This window comes from Ranitomeya imitator, chromosome 8 (genome assembly GCF_032444005.1).
Source record: "Ranitomeya imitator isolate aRanImi1 chromosome 8, aRanImi1.pri, whole genome shotgun sequence".
In the NCBI taxonomy this organism is placed as follows: domain Eukaryota; kingdom Metazoa; phylum Chordata; class Amphibia; order Anura; family Dendrobatidae; genus Ranitomeya; species Ranitomeya imitator.
This window is the reverse complement of record NC_091289.1, coordinates 16,655,917-16,677,197: the sequence shown is the minus strand read 5'-3', so window position 1 is coordinate 16,677,197 and position 21,281 is coordinate 16,655,917. Positions and strand designations below refer to the sequence as shown.

General features: G+C 43.5%; 1 protein-coding gene across 1 annotated transcript in view; it reads left to right on the top strand.

Moving 5' to 3' along the window:
• The window catches only part of CPNE9 (copine family member 9), a 231,918-nt gene that overhangs the window by 46,957 nt on the left and 163,680 nt on the right, over positions 1-21,281 (top strand). The gene's annotated exons all lie outside the window — the stretch shown is intronic.

The following is a 21,281-nucleotide window of genomic DNA, read 5'->3' as shown; positions in this document are numbered from 1 at the left end:
GAAAGCATCACCAAACCAGGGATTCAAGCTTTAGGAGGCTAATTTGCATATTCCAGGTGCCTTCTGGGAGAAGCGAAGTCTCCCTAAGCTAGAAGATCGTTGGGTACAGCCGGGACCAGCTGCTTCGAAAGCATCACCAAACCAGGGATTCAAGCTTTAGGAGGCTAATTTGCATATTCCAGGTGCCTTCTGGGAGAAGCGAAGTCTCCCTAAGCTAGAAGATCGTTGGGTACAGCCGGGACCAGCTGCTTCGAAAGCATCACCAAACCAGGGATTCAAGCTTTAGGAGGCTAATTTGCATATTCCAGGTGCCTTCTGGGAGAAGCGAAGTCTCCCTAAGCTAGAAGATCGTTGGGTACAGCCGGGACCAGCTGCTTCGAAAGCATCACCAAACCAGGGATTCAAGCTTTAGGAGGCTAATTTGCATATTCCAGGTGCCTTCTGGGAGAAGCGAAGTCTCCCTAAGCTAGAAGATCGTTGGGTACAGCCGGGACCAGCTGCTTCGAAAGCATCACCAAACCAGGGATTCAAGCTTTAGGAGGCTAATTTGCATATTCCAGGTGCCTTCTGGGAGAAGCGAAGTCTCCCTAAGCTAGAAGATCGTTGGGTACAGCCGGGACCAGCTGCTTTGAAAGCATCACCAAACCAGGGATTCAAGCTTTAGGAGGCTAATTTGCATATTCCAGGTGCCTTCTGGGAGAAGCGAAGTCTCCCTAAGCTAGAAGATCGTTGGGTACAGCCGGGACCAGCTGCTTCGAAAGCATCACCAAACCAGGGATTCAAGCTTTAGGAGGCTAATTTGCATATTCCAGGTGCCTTCTGGGAGAAGCGAAGTCTCCCTAAGCTAGAAGATCGTTGGGTACAGCCGGGACCAGCTGCTTCGAAAGCATCACCAAACCAGGGATTCAAGCTTTAGGAGGCTAATTTGCATATTCCAGGTGCCTTCTGGGAGAAGCGAAGTCTCCCTAAGCTAGAAGATCGTTGGGTACAGCCGGGACCAGCTGCTTCGAAAGCATCACCAAACCAGGGATTCAAGCTTTAGGAGGCTAATTTGCATATTCCAGGTGCCTTCTGGGAGAAGCGAAGTCTCCCTAAGCTAGAAGATCGTTGGGTACAGCCGGGACCAGCTGCTTCGAAAGCATCACCAAACCAGGGATTCAAGCTTTAGGAGGCTAATTTGCATATTCCAGGTGCCTTCTGGGAGAAGCGAAGTCTCCCTAAGCTAGAAGATCGTTGGGTACAGCCGGGACCAGCTGCTTCGAAAGCATCACCAAACCAGGGATTCAAGCTTTAGGAGGCTAATTTGCATATTCCAGGTGCCTTCTGGGAGAAGCGAAGTCTCCCTAAGCTAGAAGATCGTTGGGTACAGCCGGGACCAGCTGCTTCGAAAGCATCACCAAACCAGGGATTCAAGCTTTAGGAGGCTAATTTGCATATTCCAGGTGCCTTCTGGGAGAAGCGAAGTCTCCCTAAGCTAGAAGATCGTTGGGTACAGCCGGGACCAGCTGCTTCGAAAGCATCACCAAACCAGGGATTCCACAACACTGATTTGCAGCTTCCTGCGTACACTAAAATGTCAGCAAGCTGCCAATCAGTGGTGGGGGCGGGGTTACACAGATTAGATGGACTAACCTGCACATGTGTTGTAGTTCTGCAGTAATAATCTCCTGCTGATAAAACACTGATTGTATTGAAACTACAACACACAGCCTAATAAGTGACACATCCTTGAAATCAGGCTCTTCTGCCCTATTAAATGATGATCTCAGATTAAATAGCAAAAACCTGCTGACAGATTCCCTTTAAGGAGAAACTCCACCCAAAATTAGAAACTTAGGTTTGGGTGGAATCTCTAGTTTGACCTACGCTCCAGCAATTTATAGCTAACTGAGGGTAACTGTTCCTGATATGGTGGTTTAGTGGAAAATTTGGGGTGTTGCTATTATCAGATTTTGGGTGAAGTTCTCATTTAAAGGGAACATCCAGATAGAATGATCTTTGTATATATCATACTAATGATATCTGGAATCTAAGACCATTAGTGGTCTAGCTTAGACCCTAAGCTAGAAGATCGTTGGGTACAGCCGGGACCAGCTGCTTCGAAAGCATCACCAAACCGAATTTTTGCCTGTAGGACATTATTGCAAGAGAGCTTGGCTGAGTAGATTACACAAGAAGGAAAACACACAGCAAGTCAGCAGGATCTAGGAGCAACATGGCAGATGTGACAACCTACATGGTGAGCTGCAGCATGTGCTACATGTTCACAGATCGACCAGAAGAAGAATCCAATTTCACCTGTCAGAAGTGTAGACTAGTGGCCCTTTTAGAAGAAAAGGTGCGGGGTCTGGAAGAAAGAATAGCAACTTTGAAACTCATCAAAGAGAATGAAGACTTTCTAGACAGAACAGAAGCATCTCTACTGGTCACAGAAGGTGAAAAAAGTGTCAGAGAACCTCCAAAAGCAGATGAGTGGAAGCATGTGACCAAAAGAAGCAAGAAGACCATGGAGAAATCACCAACCACACAACTGAAGAACCGATATCAAATCTTTGTAGAGGATGAAGATGGCACACCTAAGAATGAAGCAATACCAGCAAGCAAAAAAGAAAAGGGCACACAGCAAAAAGTACAGCCAAGAAGCAACGAAGAGTGGTGGTGGTGGGAGACTCACTACTGAGAGGCACAGAAGCAGCCATCTGCAGACCGGACATAACTGCAAGAGAAGTATGCTGCCTTCCAGGTGCGATGATCAAGGATGTGACCGATAGGATACCAAAGCTCTTCAGCTCCAAGGACGTCCACCCATTTCTTCTGATACATGTTGGCACCAATGACACGGCAAGGAAGGACCTACCGACAATCTGCAAGGACTTTGAAGAGTTGGGGAAGAAAGTAAAGGAACTGGATGCACAGGTAGTTTTTTCTTCTATCCTTCCAGTAGACGGGCATGGCACCAGGAGATGGAACAGGATCCTTGATGCAAACAACTGGCTAAGACGATGGTGCAGACAACAAGGATTTGGATTCCTGGACCACGGTGTGAATTACTGGTATGATGGACTCCTCGCCAGAGACGGACTACACCTCAACAAACCTGGGAAACACACATTCGCCAGAAGACTCGCTACACTCATCAGGAGGGCGTTAAACTAGAAGAAGAGGGGACGGGAAGAAAAACATTAGACTCGAACAAAGACGACCCAGGAAAACATACTCAGAAGGGAGGTAAGAACATTTCTAAAACAATCCACAGTGAGGAGATTGGAACAAAACAAAATCCTCTAAACTGCATGCTCGCAAACGCCAGAAGCCTGACAAACAAGATGGAAGAACTAGAAGCAGAAATATCTACAGGTAACTTTGACATAGTGGGAATAACCGAGACATGGTTAGATGAAAGCTATGACTGGGCAGTTAACTTACAGGGTTACAGTCTGTTTAGAAAGGATCGTAAAAATCGGAGAGGAGGAGGGGTTTGTCTCTATGTAAAGTCTTGTCTAAAGTCCACTTTAAGGGAGGATATTAGCGAAGGGAATGAGGATGTCGAGTCCATATGGGTTGAAATTCATGGAGGGAAAAATGGTAACAAAATTCTCATTGGGGTCTGTTACAAACCCCCAAATATAACAGAAACCATGGAAAGTCTACTTCTAAAGCAGATAGATGAAGCTGCAACCCATAATGAGGTCCTGGTTATGGGGGACTTTAACTACCCGGATATTAACTGGGAAACAGAAACCTGTGAAACCCATAAAGGCAACAGGTTTCTGCTAATAACCAAGAAAAATTATCTTTCACAATTGGTGCAGAATCCAACCAGAGGAGCAGCACTTTTAGACCTAATACTATCTAATAGACCTGACAGAATAACAAATCTGCAGGTGGTTGGGCATTTAGGAAATAGCGACCACAATATTGTGCAGTTTCACCTGTCTTTCACTAGGGGGACTTGTCAGGGAGTCACAAAAACATTGAACTTTAGGAAGGCAAAGTTTGACCAGCTTAGAGATGCCCTTAATCTGGTAGACTGGGACAATATCCTCAGAAATAAGAATACAGATAATAAATGGGAAATGTTTAAGAACATCCTAAATAGGCAGTGTAAGCGGTTTATACCTTGTGGGAATAAAAGGACTAGAAATAGGAAAAACCCAATGTGGCTAAACAAAGAAGTAAGACAGGCAATTAACAGTAAAAAGAAAGCATTTGCACTACTAAAGCAGGATGGCACCATTGAAGCTCTAAAAAACTATAGGGAGAAAAATACTTTATCTAAAAAACTAATTAAAGCTGCCAAAAAGGAAACAGAGAAGCACATTGCTAAGGAGAGTAAAACTAATCCCAAACTGTTCTTCAACTATATCAATAGTAAAAGAATAAAAACTGAAAATGTAGGCCCCTTAAAAAATAGTGAGGAAAGAATGGTTGTAGATGACGAGGAAAAAGCTAACATATTAAACACCTTCTTCTCCACGGTATTCACGGTGGAAAATGAAATGCTAGGTGAAATCCCAAGAAACAATGAAAACCCTATATTAAGGGTCACCAATCTAACCCAAGAAGAGGTGCGAAACCGGCTAAATAAGATTAAAATAGATAAATCTCCGGGTCCGGATGGCATACACCCACGAGTACTAAGAGAACTAAGTAATGTAATAGATAAACCATTATTTCTTATTTTTAGTGACTCTATAGCGACAGGGTCTGTTCCGCAGGACTGGCGCATAGCAAATGTGGTGCCAATATTCAAAAAGGGCTCTAAAAGTGAACCTGGAAATTATAGGCCAGTAAGTCTAACCTCTATTGTTGGTAAAATATTTGAAGGGTTTCTGAGGGATGTTATTCTGGATTATCTCAATGAGAATAACTGTTTAACTCCATATCAGCATGGGTTTATGAGAAATTGCTCCTGTCAAACCAATCTAATCAGTTTTTATGAAGAGGTAAGCTATAGGCTGGACCACGGTGAGTCATTGGACATGGTATATCTCGATTTTTCCAAAGCGTTTGATACCGTGCCGCACAAGAGGTTGGTACACAAAATGAGAATGCTTGGTCTGGGGGAAAATGTGTGTAAATGGGTTAGTAACTGGCTTAGTGATAGAAAGCAGAGGGTGGTTATAAATGGTATAGTCTCTAACTGGGTCGCTGTGACCAGTGGGGTACCGCAGGGGTCGGTATTGGGACCTGTTCTCTTCAACATATTCATTAATGATCTGGTAGAAGGTTTACACAGTAAAATATCGATATTTGCAGATGATACAAAACTATGTAAAGCAGTTAATACAAGAGAAGATAGTATTCTGCTACAGATGGATCTGGATAAGTTGGAAACTAGGGCTGAAAGGTGGCAGATGAGTTTAACAATGATAAATGTAAGGTTATACACATGGGAAGAGGGAATCAATATCACCATTACACACTGAACGGGAAACCACTGGGTAAATCTGACAGGGAGAAGGACTTGGGGATCCTAGTTAATGATAAACTTACCTGGAGCAGCCAGTGCCAGGCAGCAGCTGCCAAGGCAAACAGGATCATGGGGTGCATTAAAAGAGGTCTGGATACACATGATGAGAGCATTATACTGCCTCTGTACAAATCCCTAGTTAGACCGCACATGGAGTACTGTGTCCAGTTTTGGGCACCGGTGTTCAGGAAGGATATAATGGAACTAGAGAGAGTACAAAGGAGGGCAACAAAATTAATAAAGGGGATGGGAGAACTACAATACCCAGATAGATTAGCGAAATTAGGATTATTTAGTCTAGAAAAAAGACGACTGAGGGGCGATCTAATAACCATGTATAAGTATATAAGGGGACAATACAAATATCTCGCTGAGGATCTGTTTATACCAAGGAAGGTGACGGGCACAAGGGGGCATTCTTTGCGTCTGGAGGAGAGAAGGTTTTTCCACCAACATAGAAGAGGATTCTTTACTGTTAGGGCAGTGAGAATCTGGAATTGCTTGCCTGAGGAGGTGGTGATGGCGAACTCAGTCGAGGGGTTCAAGAGAGGCCTGGATGTCTTCCTGGAGCAGAACAATATTGTATCATACAATTATTAGGTTCTGTAGAAGGACGCAGATCTGGGTATTTATTATGATGGAATATAGGCTGAACTGGATGGACAAATGTCTTTTTTCGGCCTTACTAACTATGTTACTATGTTGTACATAGGGGCAGTATTATAGTAGTTATATTCTTGTACATAGGAGCAGTATTATAGTAGTTACATTCTTGTACATAGGGGCAGTATTATAGTAGTTATATTCTTGTATATAGGGGCAGTATTATAGTAGTTATATTCTTGTACATACGGGCAGTATTATAGTAGTTATATTCTTGTACATAGGGGCAGTATTATAGTAATTATATTCTTGTACATAGGGGCAGTATTATAGTAGTTATATTTTTGTACATAGGGGCAGCATTATAGTATATTCTTGTATATAGGGGCAGTATTATAGTAGTTATATTCTTGTACATAGGAGCAGTATTATAGTAGTTATATTCTTGTACATAGGAGCAGTATTATAGTAGTTATATTCTTGTACATAGGGGCAGTATTATAGTAGTTATATTCTTGTACATAGGGGACAGTATTATAGTAGTTATATTCTTGCACATAGGAGCAGTGTTATAGTAGTTATATTGTTGCACATAGGAGCAGTATTATAGTAGTTATATTCTTGTACATAGGGGGCAGTATTATAGTATATTCTTGTATATAGGGGCAGTATTATAGTAGTTATATTCTTGCACATAGGAGCAGTATTATAGTAGTTACATACTTGTACAGTAGTTATTTTCTGTAGTAAGGAGTGTTACAACATTTGTAAGAAGAACATAAAGTGTTTGCTCTATCCTAAGGCATGATGGAGAAGGCATATAAAAGTATTTGGTAGCATCTATTTTTTTCTTAAATGTATTTTCCATTGAGCTTAGCGATATTGTATTATTGGCATTAATATCCACTGTGTCTGAAATGGCTCTTTAGATTGCATTTGTTATCTGTAGTTTCATTGTGGATTAGATAACCTTGCCCTGCGTCACGCTTTCTTCGCCAAGCCGCCGTATGACTCTCTATGGACCGCAGTGGTTTTTATCTGCGCCTTCATATTAGTATGTGACTCTACAAACATCTCCTGATCTTCTACTTCACAGGAATTCTTCTATAGGATTTAATTTCTGTCTCCATAAAAGAAACTCCATACAAAAAGGCAGCGTGTGAAGTGCAGGCTGTGAAGCTGAGAATTTTGTCTGCTAGGAATAGAGGGATGGACTAAGGACTAAGGAAAACGCAACGTCCTTGTATAGGAAGAGTGAGGACGGCAGAAGCCGGAGTTAGATGAAAATTCCCATAGACCCCAAGGTCTCTTGAAGTCTTAGGAAGAGCAAAAAATACCCTAATTTCTGCGACAAAGTCAGTGCAAAGTCTTTCAGAGGTTACTGAAGGAATCAAAAACATTATTTTTAAGATGCACAACTTCTCACAAGTTAAAGGAAACCTGTGAGAACGATTTTACTACTGTAACCTTCAAACATCTTGAATTCAGGAGGTCCTCCATTTAGGGCTCTTATTAGAAAGAGTTGCTACAAAGTATCCCACTTCAGAGGGATTTCAATGGGAAATGTGTAATACTTTATTTCTCCTGTGGAGGTGCTGTAGGGAAAGTTAACACTTGCTCCTCGGCTTCCTCAAAGGTTGCGTCTCATCACTGGGGGGTTCCTCCAGCCAAACCTCCTGGGAACAGACTAGATACACTAATATTATAGTGTCCATAATGGTTGTCAGGCTTCTTTCCGCAGATCATAAATTCCGCTCCTTCTTTTCTTATCATGGTGCCAGTTTTCACTAGACAGCACCTAAAAGGAAAGAAAAAAAAAATAAAGTTTGTATTTCTGGCCATTCGTTTTTCTTTTTCTATCACCGGTAACATATTGAAAGCCATGAAAAAGCTTCAGAGGGTTTAATGTAAGAAAAGGATTCTTGGAGATTAAGTCTGTAGTTGAGCTCAGAGCCAGATACTTTACAAGAGAATTCTTTCTGTGACACACATTTAGCTCAGGAACATCTTGGGATTTATCAAGTCAGAAAAATACAAAAGTATTAGATTACAGGAAAACCTCCTTCAACCAGAAATCCAGGCCGTTGCATTGAGCACAGAAACATTTTAGGTGATGGTTTCGCCACATAAGACCTTTTTCAGGTGATACAAATAATTCCTAAACATGCCCACTGTGATGTCATTAATCAGTAAAGTCGAATGAATAAAGCGTATAAAAATTTGCTGTCCCAATTTTTTGTAAATGGTCCCAGCAAATTTAGGAATATCCCTGGCTGAAAACAGGCAGCATTTAATAGAAGGTCCCGGTCAGGGCTGCCACTAGAAATTTCGGGGCCCCATACTGGCAAAATTTTCGGGGCCCCCTTGAGACTCCGCCCAGGCTCCACCCCAGCCCCGCCTCCAGGCTCCACCCCTCGAACTGTCCACAGTCCCACCGCTCTCTCTTGGAAAAACTCCACTTCTCACCTATCACACATTGACAGTTCCCATCACCAGATCACACATATAGCAGGCAGCTTTTGTTTTGGCCAAAAGATTTTTTAAGCCGCCACCATAACACGGTAGACACTTTTGGCCGGGCCCTACTCTGCTGTAACCTATTAAATATTTGTTAAAATATGCAATACAATTTAGGTATATTTTTATTTATTTTTCAATTTTTAAAATGCCCAATAATATCACATAGAAGGAACAAATACCAGAACACCATGACCAGATGACATATTACCACCACAGTGATCGAATAATATCAAATACAAGGAACAAATACCACAACACCATGACCAGACCACATATTACCACCACAGTGATCGAATAATATCACATACAAGGAACAAATACCACAACACCATGTCCAGACCACATATTACCACCACATAGTGACTGAATACTACAATACTGATCAGTAATTTTAAAAAAAGCACCATACTATCACAATAAGTGCCATTATACACAGGAGATCTGTACTTAGTATGCAGTGTCTGTGTACAGATAATATAGTGATCACTAGTGAAATTATACACAGGAGCTCTGTATACAGTGTATAGTGTCAGTGTATAGGTAACACACTGACTCACCAGTGACGTCTCTAGGTGAAGTCCTTCATCTTTCATCCAGCACAGACCGCCATCATTTCATCCAGCCAGGACTTCTCTCTGCAGGAAATAACACAGTTATCTCGAGCTCCGCTTGCAGAACACATTACTTAATTTTTCACAACTTCTACATTACACCACATGAAGAAGGCGACATAGTATCACTCTATACAGTAACAGGACCGCCCCCCATTTAAAACAGTATACTCAAAAAATAAAATAAATACATCACTGCAGTAATAATATCCCTAAATTAGCCCCTATGGTATTAATAATATCACCCAGCCTGGCCCCGTGTGTCTCATTCCTGGCGTCAGCCAGATATTCTCCCATCCTGCTCTCATGAGTATCCATTCTGCCCCATATGATCTCCTTATCCTGCCCCATATGATCTCCTTATCCTGCCCCATGTGATCTCTCCATCCTGCCCCATCTGTCTCCATCATATCCATCCTGCCCCATGATCCTGCACGATCTGTCTCCAATTCTGCCCCCAGTGTCTCCAATCATGCCCCATGTCTCCATTCTGCCCCCTATGTCTCCAACCATGCCCCCATGTCTGCAATCCTGACACTTGTCTCCAATCATGCCCCCTGTGTCTCCATTCTGCCCCATCTGTCTCCAATCCTGCCCCATCTGTCTCCAGTCATGCCCCCATGTCTTTCATCCTGCCCCGTGTCTCCAATCATGCCCCGTATCTCCATTCTGCCCCGTGTCTCGCATTCTGCCCCTGGGTCTCACAGTCTGCCCGTGTCCAGCATTCTGCACCTGTCACTGTGTCCAGCATTCTGCCCCTGTCACTGTGTCCAGCATTTCTGCCCCACTGTGTCCAGCATTCTGCCCCAATGTCCAGCATTTCTGCCCCTGTCTCCAGCATTCTGCCTCACTGTGTGTCCAGCATTCTGCCCCACTGTGTGTCCAGCATTCTGCCCCACTGTGTGTCCAGCATTCTGCCCCACTGTGTGTCCAGCATTCTGCCCCACTGTGTGTCCAGCATTCTGCCCCACTGTGTGTCCAGCATTCTGCCCCACTGTGTGTCCAGCATTCTGCCCCACTGTGTGTCCAGCATTCTGCCCCACTGTGTGTCCAGCATTTCTGCCCCACTGTGTGTCCAGCATTCTGCCCCACTGTGTCCAGCATTCTGCCCCACTGTGTGTCCAGCATTTCTGCCCCTGTGTGTGTCCACCATTCTGTCCCACTGTGTCCAGCATTTCTGCCCCTGTGTCCAGCATTTTTGCCCCACTGTGTCCAGCATTTCTGCCCCAATGTGTCCAGCATTTCTGCCCCTGTGTGTCCAGCATTCTGCCCCACTGTGTGTCCAGCATTCTGCCCCACTGTGTGTCCAGCATTCTGCCCCACTGTGTGTCCAGCATTCTGCCCCACTGTGTGTCCAGCATTCTGCCCCACTGTGTGTCCAGCATTCTGCCCCACTGTGTGTCCAGCATTCTGCCCCACTGTGTGTCCAGCATTCTGCCCCACTGTGTGTCCAGCATTCTGCCCCACTGTGTGTCCAGCTTTCTGCCCCCCTGTGTCCAGCATTTCTGCCCCTGTGTCCAGCATTTCTGCCCCTGTGTCCAGCATTTCTGCCCCTGTGTGTCCAGCATTCTGCCCCAGTGTCCAGCATTCTGCCCCACTGTGTGTCCAGCATTTCTGCCCCACTGTGTGTCCACCATTCTGTCCCACTGTGTCCAGCATTTCTGCCCCTGTGTGTCCAGCATTTCTGCCCCACTGTGTCCAGCATTTCTGCCCCACTGTGTCCAGCATTTCTGCCCCACTGTGTCCAGCATTTCTGCCCCACTGTGTCCAGCATTCTGCCCCACTGTGTGTCCAGCATTTCTGCCCCTGTGTGTGTCCACCATTCTGCCCCACTGTGTCCAGCATTTCTGCCCCACTGTGTCCAGCATTTCTGCCCCACTGTGTGTCCAGCATTTCTGCCCCACTGTGTCCAGCATTCTGCCCCACTGTGTGTCCAGCATTTCTGCCCCTGTGTGTGTCCACCATTCTGCCCCACTGTGTCCGGCATTTCTGCCCCTGTGTCACTGTGTCCAGCATTCTGCCCCACTGTGTCCACCATTCTGCCCCTGTGTGTCCACCATTCTGCCCCTGTGTGTCCACCATTCTGTCCCACTGTGTCCAGCATTTCTTCCCCACTGTGTCCAGCATTTCTGCCCCACTGTGTCCAGCATTCTGCCCCACTGTGTCCACCATTCTGCCCCACTGTGTCTGGCATTTCTGCCCCTGTGTGTCCAGCATTCTGCCCCACTGTGTCCAGCATTTCTGCCCCACTGTGTCCAGCATTTCTGCCCCTGTGTGTCCACCATTCTGCCCCACTGTGTCCACCATTCTGCCCCACTGTGTCCAGCATTTCTGCCCCACTGTGTCCGGCATTTCTGCCCCTGTGTGTCCAGCATTCTGCCCCACTGTGTCCACCATTCTGCCCCTGTGTGTCCAGCATTTCTGCCCCTGTGTGTCCATCATCCTGCCCCCCGGGCCCCCCTGGATCGCAGCAGCTCTCAAAGAAAAAAAAAAAACACAACTTCTTACCTGGCCAAGCTCCAGCGCCGGGTGAAGCTCCCTCTCCAGGCTCCACACAGACGCACTCGCCGCCGGGCCCGGCGGCTGACAATGACGTCAGACGCCGGCGAGTGCGCACTGCGGCCCTATTCAGCCGCCAGCCTCAGACTGGCTGGCGGCTGTTAACTATTGACGTGCGGGCGCGGGCCCGCACGTCAATAGTGTGCCGCTGCCGCAGCGCCTGCAGTGGGGGCCCGGTGACCAGATGAGACGGGGCCCGATGCGGGCCCCCTCTGCTCACCGGGCCCCATACGCCAGTCACGGCTGTCATGCCCTGATGGCGGCCCTGGTCCCGGTTGCACCATTAGCAGAGTGAAACATGTCAAATTGCCCAAATTAGTATTAGCAGGATTTCGGCATTCTCTTTCCATTGTATCCATTATTTCAGATAAATATTTACTAAAATCATCATTGATAAATTAGCGATGTTTAATCCAACAAGAGGCAGGAACATCTATTTTTTTACCTAATCCCCTGCTCCTTTTTAGCCAGGTCATGTCCTAATTTGTCGGGATTGTTTCCGAAAATCAGGAACAGTCTCAACAAATTAAGCAAAAAGCTTCTGGTCTTGTTTAGGATTTTTTTTTTCGATCCAGGTCAAAAACTCCAAATTTTCAAATTGCCAAACTCACGACATTTAAGCTCAATGCTCAACCCCCTGAAAACACCCTCCAAACTCCAGTATATGGGATTGTGTGGCCAAAATCAGGATTGCAGGGGCACCTGCTTTGATGGTCTTGGTTGAAAATTATACTTTGCAATAGATGAAAGCTATGACTGGGCAGTTAACTTACAGGGTTACAGCCTGTTTAGAAAGGATCGTAAAAATCGGAGAGGAGGAGGGGTTTGTCTCTATGTAAAGTCTTGTCTAAAGTCCACTTTAAGGGAGGATATTAGCGAAGGAAATGAGGATGTCGAGTCCATATGGGTCGAAATTCATGGAGGGAAAAATGGTAACAAAATTCTCATTGGGGTCTGTTACAAACCCCCAAATATAACAGAAACCATGGAAAGTCTACTTCTAAAGCAGATAGATGAAGCTGCAACCCATAATGAGGTCCTGGTTATGGGGGACTTTAACTACCCGGATATTAACTGGGAAACAGAAACCTGTGAAACCCATAAAGGCAACAGGTTTCTGCTAATAACCAAGAAAAATTATCTTTCACAATTGGTGCAGAATCCAACCAGAGGAGCAGCACTTTTAGACCTAATACTATCTAATAGACCTGACAGAATAACAAATCTGCAGGTGGTCGGGCATCTAGGAAATAGCGACCACAATATTGTACAGTTTCACCTGTCTTTCACTAGGGGGACTTGTCAGGGAGTCACAAAAACACTGAACTTTAGGAAGGCAAAGTTTGACCAGCTTAGAGATGCCCTTAATCTGGTAGACTGGGACAATATCCTCAGAAATAAGAATACAGATAATAAATGGGAAATGTTTAAGAACATCCTAAATAGGCAGTGTAAGCGGTTTATACCTTGTGGGAATAAAAGGACAAGAAATAGGAAAAACCCAATGTGGCTAAACAAAGAAGTAAGACAGGCAATTAACAGTAAAAAGAAAGCATTTGCACTACTAAAGCAGGATGGCACCATTGAAGCTCTAAAAAACTATAGGGAGAAAAATACTTTATCTAAAAAACTAATTAAAGCTGCCAAAAAGGAAACAGAGAAGCACATTGCTAAGGAGAGTAAAACTAATCCCAAACTGTTCTTCAACTATATCAATAGTAAAAGAATAAAAACTGAAAATGTAGGCCCCTTAAAAAATAGTGAGGAAAGAATGGTTGTAGATGACGAGGAAAAAGCTAACATATTAAACACCTTCTTCTCCACGGTATTCACGGTGGAAAATGAAATGCTAGGTGAAATCCCAAGAAACAATGAAAACCCTATATTAAGGGTCACCAATCTAACCCAAGAAGAGGTGCGAAACCGGCTAAATAAGATTAAAATAGATAAATCTCCGGGTCCGGATGGCATACACCCACGAGTACTAAGAGAACTAAGTAATGTAATAGATAAACCATTATTTCTTATTTTTAGGGACTCTATAGCGACAGGGTCTGTTCCGCAGGACTGGCGCATAGCAAATGTGGTGCCAATATTCAAAAAGGGCTCTAAAAGTGAACCTGGAAATTATAGGCCAGTAAGTCTAACCTCTATTGTTGGTAAAATATTTGAAGGGTTTCTGAGGGATGTTATTCTGGATTATCTCAATGAGAATAACTGTTTAACTCCATATCAGCATGGGTTTATGAGAAATCGCTCCTGTCAAACCAATCTAATCAGTTTTTATGAAGAGGTAAGCTATAGGCTGGACCACGGTGAGTCATTGGACGTGGTATATCTCGATTTTTCCAAAGCGTTTGATACCGTGCCGCACAAGAGGTTGGTACACAAAATGAGAATGCTTGGTCTGGGGGAAAATGTGTGTAAATGGGTTAGTAACTGGCTTAGTGATAGAAAGCAGAGGGTGGTTATAAATGGTATAGTCTCTAACTGGGTCGCTGTGACCAGTGGGGTACCGCAGGGGTCGGTATTGGGACCTGTTCTCTTCAACATATTCATTAATGATCTGGTAGAAGGTTTACACAGTAAAATATCGATATTTGCAGATGATACAAAACTACGTAAAGCAGTTAATACAAGAGAAGATAGTATTCTGCTACAGATGGATCTGGATAAGTTGGAAACTTGGGCTGAAAGGTGGCAGATGAGGTTTAACAATGATAAATGTAAGGTTATACACATGGGAAGAAGGAATCAATGTCACCATTACACACTGAATGGGAAACCACTGGGTAAATCTGACAGGGAGAAGGACTTGGGGATCCTAGTTAATGATAAACTTACCTGGAGCAGCCAGTGCCAGGCAGCAGCTGCCAAGGCAAACAGGATCATGGGGTGCATTAAAAGAGGTCTGGATACACATGATGAGAGCATTATACTGCCTCTGTACAAATCCCTAGTTAGACCGCACATGGAGTACTGTGTCCAGTTTTGGGCACCGGTGCTCAGGAAGGATATAATGGAACTAGAGAGAGTACAAAGGAGGGCAACAAAATTAATAAAGGGGATGGGAGAACTACAATACCCAGATAGATTAGCGAAATTAGGATTATTTAGTGTAGAAAAAAGACGACTGAGGGGCGATCTAATAACCATGTATAAGTATATAAGGGGACAATACAAATATCTCGCTGAGGATCTGTTTATACCAAGGAAGGTGACGGGCACAAGGGGGCATTCTTTGCGTCTGGAGGAGAGAAGGTTTTTCCACCAACATAGAAGAGGATTCTTTACTGTTAGGGCGGTAAGAATCTGGAATTGCTTGCCTGAGGAGGTGGTGATGGCGAACTCAGTCGGGGGGTTCAAGAGAGGCCTGGATGTCTTCCTGGAGCAGAACAATATTGTATCATACAATTAGGTTCTGTAGAAGGACGTAGATCTGGGGATTTATTATGATGGAATATAGGCTGAACTGGATGGACAAATGTCTTTTTTCGGCCTTACTAACTATGTTACTATGTTACTAATATCACTCACAGATGATGGGGGAAGATTTAGGAGGGTAAAGAAGCAAGAAATGATGACTGCTTTACCACCTGAGGGAGTGAGAGCATTAAACATTACATTTGTTAATCTGTTTTGTTACAGGAGATTTCTTCTAATCGTCACTTAATAATGGCCGCCCCTTGTGGACGACCTGTTCTGCGTGATGTAAAAATATGTCTATCCTGAACATCCCACTTATTTTCCTATTGTAATTACTGGAGCCTAATTAGAAAAATATTTAGAATTGAGAGTCCTCAGTGGTTGATACCTTTTTAGGGGCAGCACGGTGGCGCAGTGGATAGCACAGCAGCCTTGCAGCGCTGGAGTCCTGGGTTCAAGCCCCACTAAGGACATCTGCAAAGAGTTTGTATGTTCTCTCTGTGTTTGCGTGGGTTTCCTCCGGGTTCTCCGGTTTTCTCCCACATTCCAAAGACATGCTGATAGGGAATTTAGATGTCCCCAACGGGGACAGTGATGATAATGTGTACAAACTGTAAAGCGCTGCGGAATATGTTAGCGCTATATAAAAATAAAGATTAATAATTAATGGCTAACTGAAAAGATGGTAACAAATTGCAAGCTTTCGAGACTACACAGGTCTCTTCATCAGGCATAGACTAAAACAAATTCTGAAGAGTCACATATTTATGCACAACATGGCATAGAAAAAAAAAAAGGAAAAACCATGGATAAGCCAGGTGACATGAAGCAGAATTACCATGGGTGATAAACCGTTACGTCCATAAATATTGGGCCAATTCTTAGATAAGGATTGTTTTATTGTCCTGTGATTAGGGTCTCTGTTGTGATGACCCCACATGGTCTGAGGGGCAAGTTCCTTAGTTGATGTAAAAAGACATAAATCCGTGCGACACATTCATTCCTGCACTGAGTGTCAAAGGTCATCATCAGTTTATATTCCCAGACTCTTCCGTCTCTCTGGGATTTGAAGCTACCCTTTAACACAAGTAATTTCATGTCCATAATGTTATGATTTGGAAGACAGAAATGTATTGCCACAGGAAGATCCATTTTTTTTTCTCTTATTGTATGGCAATGAGAGTTCATACTTGTTCTCAGTATCTGCCCTGTCTCCCCCACATACAGACCCCCAGTTGGACATTTAGTACAAATAATTAGGTACACCACATTAGAAGTGACACAGCTGAAAGTACCTGGGATCTTGTAGTCCTGATGTGAATTGGGGATCTGTATCTTGTCCGTGGTCATTATAAATGGACAGGTTTTACATATTTTCTGGTTGCAAGGAAAGGTTTCTGCAGCTGTTGGAGAGGACAGGGAGCTCTTGACAATGATGCTTCTTAGATTTGGGGGCTGCCTAAAACACAGTAGTGGGGGGTCTGGAAAAATGGATTGTAAGCGGGGATCTTTTTGCAGTAAAGGTTGTAATTTCCGTGCAGCTCCCCTTAGCACCTCCAGATTTGGATTGTAGGTAACTACTAGAGGTACCCGGTTATTTTCTTCTTAGCTTTGTAATGTAGCAGGTAATTCCTTGATATTCTGGTGGCTCTTGTAATCTGGTTTTCAATTATTCTTGGATGGTAGCCCTGATTCAAAAAGGTCTTTCCGAGGCGACCCAGGTGTTCATCCCTATCCATTGGGTTGGAACATATACGATTGTATCTGATGGCTTGGCTGTAGACAATGGAGTTTTTTATGTGTTTTGGATGGAAACTGTCCCATTTAAGGTATGTTGGGTGGTCGATTGGCTTCTGATACAGGGTATCGTATATACAATCGTATATGTTCCAACCCAATGGATAGGGATGAACACCTTGGTCGCCTCAGAAAGACCTTTTTGAATCAGGGCTACCATCCAAGAATAATTGAAAACCAGATTACAAGAGCCACCTGTGGCAATACATTTCTGTCTCCCAAATCATAACATTATGGACATGAAATTACTTGTGTTAAACGGTAGCTTAAAATCCTAGAGAGACGGAAGAGTCTGGGAATATAAACTGATGACGACCTTTGACACACACTGCAGGAATGAATGTGTCGCACGGATTTATGTCTTTTTACATCAACTAAGGAACTTGCCCCTCAGACCGTGTGGGGTCATCACAACAGAGACCCTAATCACAGGACAATAAAACAATCCTTATCTAAGAATTGGCCCAATATTTATGGACGTAACTGTTTATCACCCATGGTAATTCTGCTTCATGTCACCTGTCTTATCCATGTTTTTTCCTGATGAAGAGACCTGTGTAGTCTCGAAAGCTTGCAATGTGTTACCATCTTTTCAGTTAGCCATTAAAAGGTATCAACCACTGAGGACTCTCAATTCTAAATATTTTTCTATCTACTGGCTAACACGGTGCTAAGATATATTTCTTTCCTGGAGCCTAATTAGGAACTAATGAGAAGAAATGTCTAAATGTCAATTTACGGACTTAACCCTTGCATGTCATGATACAGGATCAATTAAATGGAAGGCTTCATGTCTTAATATTGAATTTTATGCAATATATGTAAATCTGTAGAAAATAAATAATTAGAATATAATAATATATAAATGTATATATATTTTTATTATAAATGCTCTGTGTATAAGAGTTGATCAGAATGATTTGCACGACCCTGGTTAGCGACCGCTGGATGAGAGCCCTACGAACCTCCTGATTAGTATCTTTGAATGTTTTTTTTTTGCTCATTTTTAATGATTACACCTGACAAATATGCTCCATATGGAGCCGTATCTGTTTGTGTGTTTGTGAATGGTGTTACTATCCTGCTTTATCTATGCCTCCAAGATCTATCATTAAGCTGCCCTCATTTGTCCCATAATGGCATGACTCTGCTGATTCTGTCTCAGTCTGAACAGCAGAGCCAAAAAGTGATCAGCAAAAAGCAGGAAATGCCAGCGTCCTGTGCTCGGGTGGTAGACAATGCAATATTTCAAGATTTATTTATATGTATAGTCACATAAAAACACCCCTAAATCATGACATAAGTCTCTAAAGATGAGAACTTTTGAAGCATTTACATTCAGAGAAGCATTTCTGGCAGTTTTGAGGCAGTTCCCAGTAGTAGCATGTGTGTGACTATGTGTGATTGATATCAGGAATAGCAGCTCAACCTTTGATCACGTGCAACCGCCTAAAATAATGCGTCCAGGTCACTTTTCCCAGCAGTTATGTCACAATTTTACCCAGCTTCACAAGATGCTAACATTTGGTGTACTGTCCCTTTAAATCATAATACATATATCAACCATATTAAAAGGGGTTGTCTACCTTTGGATACTTTTTTTTTACCTAAATACATGTATTCGGGGCTAAAAATTAGTTTTGTAATTGGGTTTCTTTAAAACTTTACAAGTTTTAGCTTTTATAGACTTTTTGTTTCCAGTGTTCTCTTCCTTTATATCACTCTCACTTGTCACACCATGTTGCTGCCCCTTTAACATGCAGCCCACTATTCACTGATGGGATCTCATAATCAATGGATGGGTCAATGCATCCCACAAGAGGGGCACACTTGTGTCTGAAATACTCTGTACTGCTCTAAATCAGGGGTCCCCAACTCCAGTCCTCAAGGCCCACCAACAGGTCATATTTTCAGGATTTCCTTTGCATTGCACAGGTGATGCAATTATTACCTGGGCAAGATTAAGGAAATCCTGAAAACATGACATGTTGGTGGGCCTTGAGGACTGGAGTTGGGGACCCTGTTGTGAATTCTGTTGTCGGGCTCCCTCCTGTGGTCATGAATGGTACTTTGGCTGGTTCTGTCCATGGACTTCCTCTGGTGGGTGTTTCTGAGTTTCACAGGTGACGAGGTTAATTCGTTAGCTGCTGCTCTATTTAACTCCACTTAGATCTTTGCTCTATGCCACCTGTCAATGTTCCAGTATTGGTCTAGTTCACTCCTGGATCGTTCTTGTGACCTGTCTTCCCATCAGAAGCTAAGTTCCAGCTTGTATTTCTTTGGTTTTCTATTTTTCTGTCCAGCTTGCTATTTAATTTGTTGTCTTGCTTGCTGGAAGCTCTGGGACGCAGAGGGAGCGCCTCCGCACCGTGAGTCGGTGCGGAGGGTCTTTTTGCACCCTCTGCGTGGTCTTTTTGTAGGTTTTTGTGCTGACCGCAAAGTAACCTTTCCTATCCTCGGTCTGTTCAGTAAGTCGGGCCTCACTTTGCTAAATCTATTTCATCTCCGTGTTTGTATTTTCATCTTTACTCACAGTCATTATATGTGGGGGGCTGCCTTTTCCTTTGGGGAATTTCTCTGAGGCAAGGTAGGCTTTGTTTTTCTATCTTCAGGGCTAGCTAGTTTCTTAGGCTGTGCCGAGTTGCATAGGGAGCGTTAGGCGCAATCCACGGCTATTTCTAGTGTGTTTGATAGGTTTAGGAATTGCGGTCAGCAGAGTTCCCACGTCCCAGAGCTCGTCCTTATTATCAGTAACTATCAGGTCATTCCGTGTGCTCTTAACCACCAGGTCCATTATTGTCCTGACCACCAGGTCATAACAGGACCCCTGCTCTAAATAACACCCGACCTTCAGTTTCTGACATCTAACACATTACCAAAGCTGCAACTTGGACCTCATGGTCTACAACATGGCTCTCCAGACTACCAGGAGACATTGACATTTCTGGCATTGTATATGGCAGAAGAGCCCCCGCCCCATGGGGTGGCTGGTAAATAAATTCACGTTGTTATAGGCAGCGAAACCTGCTGTACTGTGTAATAGCTCCATCAAACAGCACCTTATATCTCAGCTTCCAGGAAACATTGTGTGTATATATAGGGGACGGTAGATACAGCTACTACAGGTGTCAATGGATGCAATTTTATTTCATCTATTGCGCCATCTACAGGTGCAGCCTAGTAATACACGTGATGTATTAACATTCTAATCATGTAAACGCCTACATCGCAAATCTGTTTAATTTCTAAGCCTGGAAGAGTTTGAGGTGTTCAATACACATTATGTTGTCAGTGGATGATTACTCCGTATACAGATCTCACTCTGCATCTCCAACACAAACCACTGGAAATTATATGTATGGTAGGAAGTTCATACTACAACACTTGTGTATCGGTCTTCCTAAAAGAGTGCGTATAGCTAAGGATTGTGCCATATTCATTAATGCACCCCCGAAGTTTGCAAACACATTACTTATCCTCTACTAATCCTGTACTGATCCTGAGTTACCTCTTGTATTATACTCCAGAATTGCACTCACTATTCTGCTGGTGCAGTCACTGTGTACATACATTACATTACTGATCCTGGGTTACATCCTGTATTATACCCCAGAGCTGCACTCACTATTCTGCTGGTGCAGTCACTGTGTACATACATTACATTACTGATCCTGGGTTACATCCTGTATTATCCTCCAGAGCTGCATTCACTATTCTGCTGGTGCAGTCACTGTGTATATACATTACATTACTGATCCTGAGTTACATCCTGTATTATCCTCCAGAGCTGCACTCACTATTCTGCTGGTGCAGTCACTGTGTACATACAGTACATTACTGATCCTGAGTTACATCCTGTATTATACCCCAGAGCTGCACTCACTATTCTGCTGGTGCAGTCACTGTGTACATACATTACATTACTGATCCTGAGTTACATCCTGTATTATACCCCAGAGCTGCACTCACTATTCTGCTGGTGCAGTCACTGTGTACATACATTACATTACTGATCCTGAGTTACATCCTGTATTATACTCCAGAGCTGCACTCACTATTCTGCTGGTGCAGTCACTGTGTACATACATTACATTACTGATTCTGAGTTACATCCTGTATTATACTCCAGAGCTGCACTCACTATTCTGCTGGTGCAGTCACTGTGTACATACATTATATTACTGATCCTGAGTTACATCCTGTATTATACTCCAGAGCTGCACTCACTATTCTGCTGGTGGAGTCACTGTGTACATACATTACATTACTGATCCTGAGTTACATCCTGTATT